General features: G+C 38.5%; 1 long non-coding RNA gene across 3 annotated transcripts; it reads right to left on the bottom strand.

The window, feature by feature from the left end:
- Positions 1–864: 864 nt before the first annotated feature.
- LOC131168448 (uncharacterized) lies at positions 865–4,294 on the bottom strand. Of its 3 annotated transcripts, none has more exons than XR_009140299.1 (4): positions 4,108–4,294; positions 2,026–2,153; positions 1,883–1,945; positions 865–1,536 (listed from the first exon to the last, which is right to left on the bottom strand). It is a non-coding gene; the product is annotated as an uncharacterized LOC131168448 (long non-coding RNA). The 3 variants fall into 3 exon arrangements; XR_009140297.1 differs by having other exon boundaries at positions 2,026–2,394; positions 4,108–4,291; XR_009140298.1 differs by having other exon boundaries at positions 2,026–2,182; positions 4,108–4,291.
- Between the last annotated feature and the right edge of the window lie 8,425 nt (positions 4,295–12,719).

Here is a 12,719-nt window from a genome sequence, read left to right as displayed (position 1 = left end):
TGTCGGTCTCGATCACTATGGCCTTATCCACCAAAACAAAGAACTCGCGGATCTAAAGCATACCCAATAGCCTGCAGATAAACTACCTCAAACCCTTCTCAAATCTCCGAGTCTTCTCGTACTTGCTCAAGATCAAGCACGGTATGAAACGGGATAGTTCTATATACGGAGCAGCATACCCCTGCACCGTCATATCTCCCTGCGACAGAGTAGAAAACTCATCCGCCTTTGCATCACAAGTGGAGGCCGGGAAGTATCTATCAAAGAACACCTCCTTCAAATAGCTCCAAGAAATCTTTGAAACACTGGCTCTCTATCTTTCCAACAGACTCACTGCAGTCCACCAACGCCCCGCCTCCCCAGATAGCTGGAAGGTAGCGTATAGGACCCTCCATCTATTGGTGCAGTGGAGGACTTCCAAAGTTCTCTCGGTCTTCTCAACCCAGTCCTCAGCCACCATCGGATCGAGTCCTCCTAAAAACGTTGAAGGGTGAACACATGTGAACCACTCAATGGTACACCCCACAGAAGTACGAGAGCATCTGCGTCTCCTAACACTCCGTCCGATCTCTCGCATCACTTGTCTCGTCAAACCTCAAGGCACTGAAGGAGACTCATCGCTCGCAGTCTCTTCGGAGCCACTCTCTAAGTTATTATCCTTTGGCTCAATTCTGAAAATTCAATAGGAACCTATTAACATTCTGTCACGCTCCAAACCCTGTAATGGGACCTAGGGGTGAATAAGTAACCTAACCTGTCCCTGTATCATACAAATCATCAATGACACAGCACAATGAATGAGGGTCCGACCCCGTGGGGTTTCCAAGCACCCTATACACGTTCATTTACATTACAAATACACAATAGGGCAAAAGGTCTTTCTGTACATATACAGTACCATACCAAAGTCTATACAATAGGAGTTCAGGCTCCATAACATAAAACATAAACTCGAGTGCCAACCATATCCCAAAAATGACAACCCCTAAATAAAATTCGTAGCACTTACACAAGCGCTAACCGCAGTACACTGGCCACTACGCTCCCAACCCAAGGAAGTTAGTCTCAATTACTCAAAGGACTTAAAAAATATGTACATACAGCAGGGGTGAGACACATCTTAGTAAGGCAAATACAGGTTATATTGGTGTGTGGCATTTGAGTGTTATCATGACAGCAAAACATACACAGTTAAATGCAATTCCAGTACAGTGCATCACACGCACACACACATGATCAAGCAACCCATTGTCGTCACACCCTTCGGTCCGTAGCCGACCTGCGATACCCGGCGTCAGCCCATAGCCAACCCACGATACATGGCATCCCTGGCACATGGCATAGCCCTAGGCTCCCGTGGCATCGTACCGATATAAACTCGTGGATCCACACCCTTTAGTGATCAGCCGGTAAGGCTCACGCCCTCAGATATAGAGTCGGACACTCTTGCCAAACATGGCCGCCAACGATTTCATACGCCTTCGGATATAGAGCCAGACACTCTTTCCATACCTGGAATAACTCGGAACGCAGTTCCTATTGCATTTCAACAAAACACAACCATGCATGCTCATATAACCAAACAAACCACACCCATTTGGTAATCCAAAACTCATAATTTTCCAAACATATATAGTTAATAAAAGTCAACGCATGACCATCCCTATATTACGATAAATATCACAATATATTTACGGTTTTCCAACAAAACCAAGGATGCAACCCATCGCCCCATTTTCCCCAAAAACTGTAACATGAAAAACCTATAATTTTACCCGTTAGATTCCTCCCAAATGAGTAACCAAAACACACGCAGGACCGTAAACAACAGTTCTACCCAGTCCGATTTCAAAAATAACCGACATAAACTGTATTCCCTTACCTTTCCCCGAAAATCCAAACCCGAGCTCCACGGCCCCTAAACCGCAACTCAAGTTCCCAAAACCTACAAAACCCAGTACAAGACATGCTCACAATTCCATTCTCTACAAAACCACCGGAATGAGAATGAAAACTGAGCCTTACCTCAATTTTGAGCCAAAACCCGAAAACGTCTGAAACGAAAATCCAATTCGTTAAACTTGTAGAGAATCCTTCACTGATCCTCATGGTAACATCGGATTGACGATTTCAGCAACGTACGGTGAAGAAATCTAAAGAGAGAGAGAGTTACCTTCGTGTTCTAGAGAGAGGGAGAGGATTTTTAGCTAACTTCATGATTAAGCAACTCAATTGGATTTTTATAGCCCCTTTGACTCAGCCGACCTCGTCGACGAATGGTGACTTCGTCGACGAGCCAAAGTAGACAACTCGTCGACAAAACAATGGTCTCGTCGATGAGCCTGAGATTCGCGGTTTCCTGAAACCTCTCAACTTCTCCTCGTCGACGAGCACCTGAAATTCGTTGCTGAGTAATAAAGGGCCTTTGTCAACGAACTCTAGCTTCTTCGACGAAGCCTGCTCAACTACCTTTTTACCCTTCTCTTTATTAATTAACCCATATATCACGATTTGAGTTCTTACAGTAATTATGATAAGCTTTACTGTATCATAATTTTGTAATAGTTAACATTTAATACTGTAGTTTCAAAACTGCATTTGTAAAACTATAAAACATTTATAAATTTCTGCATAAAATTATTTCCCTTAAGCTATAGTTGTAACTTTTGTAATTGTATATTGTATGCTATAAATTGTAAACAATTAGTTGTAACTATACACTGTAGAATGTAACTCTTTTTTAAAACAGTGACTGTAACTGTAATACTAATATATATATTCTCTGATACTTGTTATATAAAATATCCTTAGGCTATATATGCATTGTGGGCCATGTTTAGCCCCATGGCAGGGTTGTACTATTCGAAAATTGGACTTAACCGGTGGCCAAACCAAACTAAGTCAAACTATAACTATAAGTGAGATTTTGCCTATTAAGTCTTGATCCAGAACTAGGTGTGTGCTCGGGAGAATACACTGCTCTAAAAACCACTCTATAGAATAGTGTGGGTGCACTCTCTGTAACTGTAAACTGTAAGTTACGGTACCGAGTATCTATAACTCTGTAATCTTTTAACCATAAGGGTTTTAAAACATACTAATATATAAATCATGCAATAAAAATAGTATCATAAAAATATCATCGTTGCTCATTGTTTCATAAAACATGTAATGTACTCTAATAAAAATAAGCTCATGTCACACAATTTTTGTGGTGAAAACATTTATTCTCAATAAAACATCATAATGTTGTAATTTACCCGAGAGAATTAAAATATTTTTATTTAAAAATAAACTCTGGTATATTTATAAAAAGTTGGCATAATCAAACCCACTTATCTTGATCTCCAATGGAATTGAAAACTTTCTAGTAAATCCTTAACCTATCACAAGATAACCACAAATCCATAATTTAGAAAGTGAATTATAATTTCGCTTTGAAACCCCTCAAGGGTCTAATTTTAAATTCGATTGTATCTAATAAACCACTATTCAGAAAAATATGAGGCTTATCTCAAAATGATCTTCTTTTTATCATTTGATCACTAAACTTGATTTTTTTTTAATTGACTTTTAGTTCTGCTAATTGAACTGGGCATCCTAGAATTCAACACTTATTTTTAAAAATCAAAAGACTATTTTCTCAAGCTTCAAAAATCACCAAATTAAATCCATATGTTACTATATATGTTGCATATGAGCTTACCAAATTTCATGATCATATTCGAAGTAAAAGGTATAAAATAAATTCGGAACCTAAGTCTAGTTGCAGTTCTAACAACATATGGACAGCATACCGGCTGTAGTTTCAAAAAATCAAGAACCATAACAAATGACTTCAGAAAATTCTGAAATTTAATCTTCAAGAATATTGATATATTAACTAGCAGCCCACCAAATTTTAAAAATTTTTGCCATAACCTCAGCTGCAGAGAAATCCTCATTGTTTAGACATTCAATATTTCGGCAAGGTTCAAAATATAAATCTTAAAAATTTTAAAGACAATACTAGGATACCTCCAAAATTCAAAAATTGAACAATTAAGATAATGCTTATACCATAATAAAAATCAAAGTATACCACCAAAAATTGATTTAGAAATATACCTTGATTTAACCCTTCACGGTATAATTTTTCGAGACCTAAAATTCTAATCCTCAAAATTTTGGACTCTCTTATTTTCTCTCTCTTTCTCCTTCTCTCCCTCTATTTCTCTTCCTCTTCCTCTCCTTCTCCTTCTTTTCCTCTCTTTCTCCTTCTCTTTCTCATTCTCTCCCTCTTGCAATTCCTACATATGACACCCCTCCCCCCCTTTATATAAATGTGCTAAGGCACATTAATGACAAGACTTGTGTCACTCATCCCTCAACCAAGGGGACACATGTCTCCTAATCATTTCTCAAAGCATGCAAGGTGACATGTGTCTTCCACATGTCACCTTCTAAATTTTTCTTTTTATTTTTTTATTTTTAAAGCTTTCTAAATGACAAACATGCCCTTCCTAACTCCAAAATTACTCAAAATACCATTTCATATTTCAAAATATCCTTGTACTCCAATTATATTCCTAACTTGTCCTATCATTTTTACAAAAATATTCCCACACTTTTAATTAAATACTCATATTAACCTTGTATCAATTATCATTATCAATATATATATATATATATATATATATATATATATATATTGGGATAATTACACGGTGGGCCTTCGAATCTCTTTCCCAGCCTCCAATCATCGAACGTTAGCCTTCACGGCATTCAACAACGATCTTAGCTTCTTCCAAGGCTCAAAGCCTCTTCTCTGCCAAGGGGTCGAACACTAGAAGCCTCTTTTCTTTCGAAAGCCCTTCTTTCCTCAATGTGAGTCCCACCTCCTTCCCTCTTTCTTCCCCATATCCTTACTTGTTTTCTACTAGTTCATAGAATATTAGTGAACCACACAAAATTAATGTTTGAGACTATGTGTGTTTGATAAGTAAGTAAAAAATTGATGTTAATGTTTCAGTGTTTCAAAAATCAAAAGTTAAAAGGGCACTACTCATTTTATTAGGTGAGTAAATGCAGGACAAGAACCAAGTATAGAGACCATATTTTTCAGAGATGGCGATGGTGAAATAATGACGCGTAGTTGCATGGACCATTTTTTTATTGTTGATGAATGATGAATGTGTCTTAAGTTTTCTAATATGAGTGTTGTTAATGACCATGTACCTTAATAATTTTCATTTTTGTTGGAATTGGTGTATTCCCAAGCGGGAGGTGAATTGGGTATTTAAAATTTTTTTTCCTAGGTATAACTAATCTAGCAGTAGTATACCACAACCTAGGGTCTGTCTAGAACATATATCAATTCAATATATAAACAATATAATCATAGTAATGAATAATATCATACAGATGCGAAAAATAAATTGCAGATAAATAAAACTGATACCAGATATGATATTGGGGTTCGACCAATACTGCCTACGTCCCCGCCTCAAGCTCACAAGCAAGAGGATTCCACTATGATGCTCACTTGCGGGTGGAGCGGTACCTAATACAACACCTTACAAGATGGTGCACCTAGTTCTCTTAACTGGGTCTGAACCAATCTGGAACTATTTACAGGATTAGTCTCCCTCTTCCAATCATACGTTGGGAAATACAACAAATATTCAAATGAAATATTTCGTACAACTAGATTGCTTCTAATACAAGCAAATATGTACCACTATGAAGCTCAAATACACTCACACATGATATGAAATATAAGCTTAAGTGAGTACGCGTGTTTCTTAAAAATATTTTGTGATCTTTGAAAATGATATGTATGATAATGCACTTCAAAGATTCAAAACCTAATAAAAATGATTTTCTCCCAAAAATATTTTTCAAGTAAAGTACAAGGGAACCTAGGGTTCTACGCTTAAATCAATTTATGCAATGAATAACAAGTGAGCTTATGATCTCTTGCAATGTGTGTGCAAGATTCCTAAGCAAGACAAGTTTTCTCCAAAAGAAATTTTCAAGAATAGTAATGGGAGAAAACAAAAGATCAACTCTCAAAAGATTTTTGAAATAAACAATATATGAGAGTATATATGCTTTTTGATTTTAAAGGATCAATGCCCAATAATGAATGTTCTCTAGAAAAGATTTCTGAAAAATGATTAGTATAAGAGAGTAAGAAAAATTTAAAGCACAAAAATTTTGGGAGGATTTTTCTAATCTAATCTCATGTTCAAATTTTTGTAATAAGGGGGTATATATAGACTCCTTAGAAAATCTGACCGTTAGAGACATATTAGGAATTTTTGGAAATGTTTACTTCAAAATTTACCCTAATTACCGCAGTTAATTTTTTGGCAACCCGAGAGTTTCGGTTGCCCAATCCTTAGGGTTGGTCACCCGAACAGACACAGATGAAAAAGGTGTTTTTCAACTTCGGGTGCCCAAGGGAAGGGTCAGCTGGCTGAACCAAGGCGATTTTCCAAATTGCTCGAGGTTCGGTCACCTGGTTCTTAGTTCGGTCTACTGAACTTCAGGATTCAATCGCCCAGGGTGATAATAAACTTAAAGTTCAGGCGCTTGGAGACGTTGGAAAAAGTCAAGACCTGGGTTTGGTCGACCGTGGATGTTTAGCTCAAATTTGTTTAGTCACCCAAATCATAGTCAATAGCTTGACTTTTCAACTGTTCGGTAGACCAAGGTGTTTTCAACACACAAGTTTCGGTCGCCCGAAACCTTTTCAAACTTAAGATTAGGTCCTATTTTTGAGCAAAAGTTACGTGCGAGGACCTAGGGTCTAGCGAAGGCCAAGGCTTTTTAATTTAGCCTAAAAACCTGGCATCAATCGACCAAACCTAAGGTCCTGTGGTTCCCTATGGTCTATCTACTATCATTACTAAGCTTTCATTCATACCATACATGTCATGCATTATTACAAACCAAATACAAAACAAAATGCATTACAATAAGAACAAATGTCTTCTTGTCTTTTTGCTCTTCCGTCTTCCATGGAGTGCGCCAGGAGTATGTGCTTTAAGTCTTTTCTGGCTTCCATCAATCCTCTCTCAAGTGTGTGTTCGGAGTTAATAACCTGTTCAAGTACTAGGCATGCTCATTAGTTCCAAGTGCTTTGTCAACATCAAAACAGAGATCGGACTCAAAAAGTCAATAATTTTGAAGGAAAAAACATGCCCAAATACATATTTTTTATATTAATTAACTAATGCATCCCGACCATGTCATATCCTTGGTTTTAGAAATTTATTGTATTGCTGCTCAGTATTGTGTTGTATCTGTTAAAGAAAAACTGAAAAAAAAAAAAACAAAACAAAAATAAAAACAAAAAGAAACTTATGAAAATAATATATCTTATTTCAAAGAATGGTTACGTGAACACACACAATACAAGGAGTGGCTCTCTTTTGAATAGAGTTACATGGTAAGGTGGTAAATGAAGAAGCTATTATGAAGAGTATATATTCCTCACATTTTGTGTTTGATCTTAAGTAATCAAAGTAAGAGGATCCTCGGCTGAGATGGCTGAATCACCAACAGTCAAACCGTCAACGATTTCTTTCTAGGTTTGGCTTTGTCTGAAACCGGCGATGTAACCGTCAACAGTAAGATCAAAGATTTTCTTCTAGAGTAGTCTCTGTTTGAAACCAGCGATGTATCCATCAACGGTTTTGTGTCAAGGTATCAACGGATATTCATGTAGACCCGAGTCTTCCTTTTTTAGTTTGATTTTATTGTCGTTAAAGTAATCTTCAGGCTGATTTGAATCTTCCTTCTAACTTTAATCTTCCTTCTTTGGTGTGCATTTAAATATATTGTCATGCTAATTTGAAGTTTCTTAATTTGTAGGAAGTGTTGGAGCATTATTGTGATCTGAATTTATTGACATTGGGATTTTAGTATCCCTCAACGATTCTCCATGGATTTTGGCTGGATTGGTTGTCATATTGAGGGAGCTGAGCTGTGAGCTGAGGGAGCAGAGCTGAGTTATGACAAATTGCTAATGCCCTCCCGCAAACTATGTCAGGGTTGGAGGTAGACTTTGTTGCGAAAGTAATGAAGTGCTGATTTGAACATAGGCTTTGTAAAGAGATTTGCAACCTAATCATGGGTAGAGATATGTTGAGTGATAAGCAGTCCATATGCACCCATTCGCTCATGAAATGGTAATCCAGCTCAATATGTTTGCGGCGAGCATGGAAGATAGGGTTAATTGTCATGTGAAGGGCACTGAGGTTGTCACAGTAAAGTGTGGGAGGAGATGTTAGAGAAATTTGAAGGTCTAGGAAGAGAAAGGTGAGCCAAGTGAGTTCAATTGCTGTGTTAGCCATGGCACGGTATTCAACCTTCGTGCTGGAACATGAAATGGTATGTTGCTTTTTTGCACACCATGAAATGAGATTCCCTACAAGGAATGTGTAGTAGCCTGTGGTAGAGCGTTTCGTGGTGAGACACCTAACCCAATCTATATCTGAGAAAGCAAACAACTCAAGTGTAGAGTGTCGTGATGTCCCGGACCCACCAGAAACCACTGGCACGGGTGCAGCTGTGAACTGGAAAAAATGGTGAATTTAAAAGGTAATGGTCTCCACATCCCCAGTGGAGCCGCCAAGCTGTCGCGATGTCCCGAATCTGCCAAAAACACTGGAAAATGGGTGCGACTGCGAACTGGGAAAGATGGTGTGAATTTTGAAAAGAATATTTTTGTGGAAAACATGTTGTGATGGAGTTGCCACTAACCTTTTAGAGTGTGGTTAGAAAACTTGATTACTACAAATTAAGGGTAGAATTGATCTGCACTACCAGAGTTGGGCTCAGGAGTATGGTTACGCGAGGGGAAGGTATTAGCACCCTCTACATGTCCGTTCTTATGAACGGTACTAGATTAATAAAAAATTATCCCAAAATAAATTTAATAAGCCTTTGAAAATTATTCCCTTTAAAAATGTAAAGAAAATGCACAAAACAGATACCATATAGATATTCCCTCAGAACCCAGGCATACCGTACTCCAAAGAGCTCATGTGTCCCTTTTAAATCATCGGGATGGAAAATCAATAAAATAGTTTACAAAAATACACTCTCGGGGTTTTGAAATTTTTATAGAATTTTCTAAGTGAAAAGTAATATTCAGGGAGGTTTTTGGAATTTGTTCGAGATGAAAATGATTTTCTAGGCCTAAAAAATATTTTTGTGATTTTTCTAAGTGTGAAAAAAAAAAAGTTTGTGATTTTTTTTCAATATTTTTCCCAAACCTCAAAAATAGCACAAATAAAATTAAGACAAAAAACCATGGAAGTCAATTTGAAATATTTTTGGGATTTTCTAAAAATTTTGTAATTTTTCTGACATTTTTTGTGGACTTTTGTGAACTTTTCTAACATTGAAATGACACTAAATAAATAAAATGAAGAAAACCGACGCCAACTAGTTCGAGGGGTGAACCATCCAAACAATGATCGGTCCAGGAGAAAACCAGTTTAAGGTCTTGGTCGAGACCAATCAACACGCGTTGCCTTCCGCATGGGTTGTGTGTGTTCAGGTGCATGTTAAAATGTGTGCAGAAGAATGTGCGCGATGCCATGTGTGGTGTCAAACTCCAAATCCACAACTTAACATCTCTCTTCGGCATTTCATCGAACAGCTTGCATGCATCAGACAAGTTCCCATATTATTAGTGCATATGAATCAACACATTCCCCTAAAGCATCAACAAAGGCATGGTAAAATATACTACTCATCCCCCAAACCAATAAAGAACCAAACATACTAAAACCTGATGCAACAAATCTAATAAACCCGAATAAGCACAAATACCCAATATGCCAAACACTATGGAAACCCAAGAAACAAAATTAGGCAAGTCTAGTTCAGGCATTTTATCAAACAGGTGGTGGCTGTTTAGCGTTCAAGCACATGTATAGTCTTAAAACAGCATTGATTTGGGTGTTTTATTAAGGTTGTGGTGGAGGGGTTGTGTGGTATACCATTCTTAGAATTAATTGATAGTCTTAAGATAATAATTGAAACACACTCAACTAGAATTAATTCATGAAAATGGTTCTGAGTTCAAGAAAGGAAAGGGAGAGATGTAGAAGTATGCGAAAATTTTTGCATGACCATGAGGAGCAGCTGGCCATGGGTGTGCCGTAGTGTTTTCACAAACGTGTGTGTTTCATTATGTTGGTGTATCATGCTTGCTGAAGTGGTTCAACGTGTGAGTTAATGGTACGTGAACTGGAGGAGACTGCGAGGTGAGTGTGTGCAGATGTGTGCATGATGTGTGAGTTAGTGTGTGTAAAGTGTGTGTGAGTGGTAGTGTACTGTAGTGATGAGACGGACCAAGAGTAAACACCCGTAAAATGTTTGTTGGGTCAATGTTGCTAGATGCAACTGCAGCAGCACTACCTGAATATGAAGAACCAGCATGTGGGGCAATCACGCCTCTCTCATTAGGAGATTTAGCCAATCAAGCTCTTCTTCATGTTCCTTGGAATTGTCTGTGTACTATGACCCTGCATGAGAGAATTGTCTAACTTTTTCCATCAAAGAAATATAGGGAAAGAAATCCTAGAAGTGGGAATGCCAAATTGCCAATGAAGAAGTTCGTCAGTCTCAACAAGCAAACCACAGGGAGCCAGGATACGACGCTTCTATGATAGTAAAATAAATAAGAAGGGAGGGACCATGAAGGAAGCCGGTTTGCGAGGGAGAGACAATGACGAAGGCTCTAGTAGTGGTCGGATCTTGAAGGTGGTGACAGAGGCGTGAAGGAGGATGGTGGTTCTGTGGGAGGATCTCAGATTGCTGGAGAAGTAAGGTGACTACAGCAAATGGGAGTGAGCTGCCGGTGAAGCGTGGTGTTGTGGGTTGCCGAGAAGTGTTGCTGTGTGTTGCCGTGAAGGAGAGCTGCTGTAAGAACCCAATCCATGGGATCCGAAATAAATAAATAAGATAAGGGTAAAACGGTAAATTGAGCAGGCTTCGTCCTCGAAGCCTGAGTTTGTTGACGAAGGCCCTTCTACTGTCCGACGATGAATTGTAGGTGCTCATCAACAAGGAGAAGCTGAGAGGTTTCAAAAAATATGAAAATCTCACGCTCATCGACGAGGCCACCGCTTCGTCGACGAACTATCTACACTGACTCGTCGATGAAGACGCCGCATCGTCGACGAGGTTGGCCGAGTCAAAGGTGCTATAAATATCCATTTGGTTGCTTCTTAGCTAAGTAAGCAAGTTTCTCTCCCTCTCTCTCTAAGAACTTGAACCCCACTCTTTCTTTCTAGATTTCTTCGCCGTATGTTGTTAGAATCGACGATTCAACGTTACTACGAGGATTAGGGAAGGATTCTGTTCGAGATTTGTGGAACGGATCTTTGTTTCAAGCATTTTCGGGTTTTAACCCAAAATCGAGGTAAGGCTCGGTTTTCATTTTCGTTTTGCTAGTTCTGTAGGAAATGGAATTGTAAGTATGTTTTGTACTGTGATTTATAGGTTTTGGGAACTTGGTTGGATGTTTAGGAGCCGTAGAGTTCGGGTTTTGGATTTTTGGGGAAAGGTAAGGAGATTCTATTTATATCGATTATTTTTGAAATTAGATTCGATAGAACTGTGGTTCACGGTCCTTTGTGTATTTTGGTTACTCATTTGGGGAAATCTAACGGGTGGAAATTGTGGGATTTTCATGCTACAGTTTTGGAAAAAAATGGGACATTGGCTTGCATCTCTGGTTTCGTTGGAAAATCGTAGATATATTGTTATATATATTGTGTTATGGAGATGACCATGTTTTGACTTGTTTAAACTATATTTTTGGAAAATCATGATTTTAGATTACCAAGTGAGTGTGGAATGATTTGTTATATAAACATGCATGAGTTGTGTTTTGATGAAATGAAATAGGAACGGGGTTCCGAATTGTTCTAGGCTTTGATGTCCGACTTTTGCCAAAGAGTGCGCAATACCACTAGATCGGCCAATTTTTACTGAAAGGTGTGAAAACCCCATATCTGCACCGGTTCAACACTATGGGCTTATGCTATGCCAGGTTACCGGGGGCACTGGCTTTTGCCGAAGGGAGTGAAATACCACTAGACAGTTCGGCTTAGGCCGAAGGGTGTGACGACAGCAGATTGTATTACTTTGTTTTGTGAAAATAATGGAACTGCATTGAACAATGAATGTTTTATGTCATAATAACACTCATACGCCACACACTGATATAACCTAATTCTTCCTTACTAAGAGGTGTCTCACCCCTATCGTACGTATATGTTTTAAGATCTTTCGAGTAACCGGAACTAGCATCCTTGTGTTGGGAGCTTAGTAGTTGGTGTACTATGTGAAGTACTTGTGTAAGTACTAGGACTATATTGGGTTGTCTTTTGGGTTTTGGCTGGCACCCGAATTTACGTTTTGTATTATGGAGCTTAGACTCCTTTTGTATAGACTCTGGTATAGTACATTGTACATATAGAAAGAACAATTTTCGCTGCGTATATGTCATGTATGTGAATGTATGTCATGTATATGAATGTGTATAGGGTGTACGGGATCCTCACGGGATCGTACCCTCATTCATTATTGTGTCATTAGTGTTTTGCATGATATAGGGACAGGTTAGGTTACTAATTCACCCCTGAGTCCCTTTATAGGGTTTGGGGCGTGACAGCTGCTGGCGGTGGTTATGGAGATGTTCGGGTGGTTGC

Source organism: Malania oleifera, chromosome 11 (genome assembly GCF_029873635.1).
Source record: "Malania oleifera isolate guangnan ecotype guangnan chromosome 11, ASM2987363v1, whole genome shotgun sequence".
Lineage (NCBI taxonomy): Eukaryota > Viridiplantae > Streptophyta > Magnoliopsida > Santalales > Ximeniaceae > Malania > Malania oleifera.
Note: the sequence above shows the minus strand (reverse complement) of the source record. Positions and strands in the feature narration are given on the sequence as shown.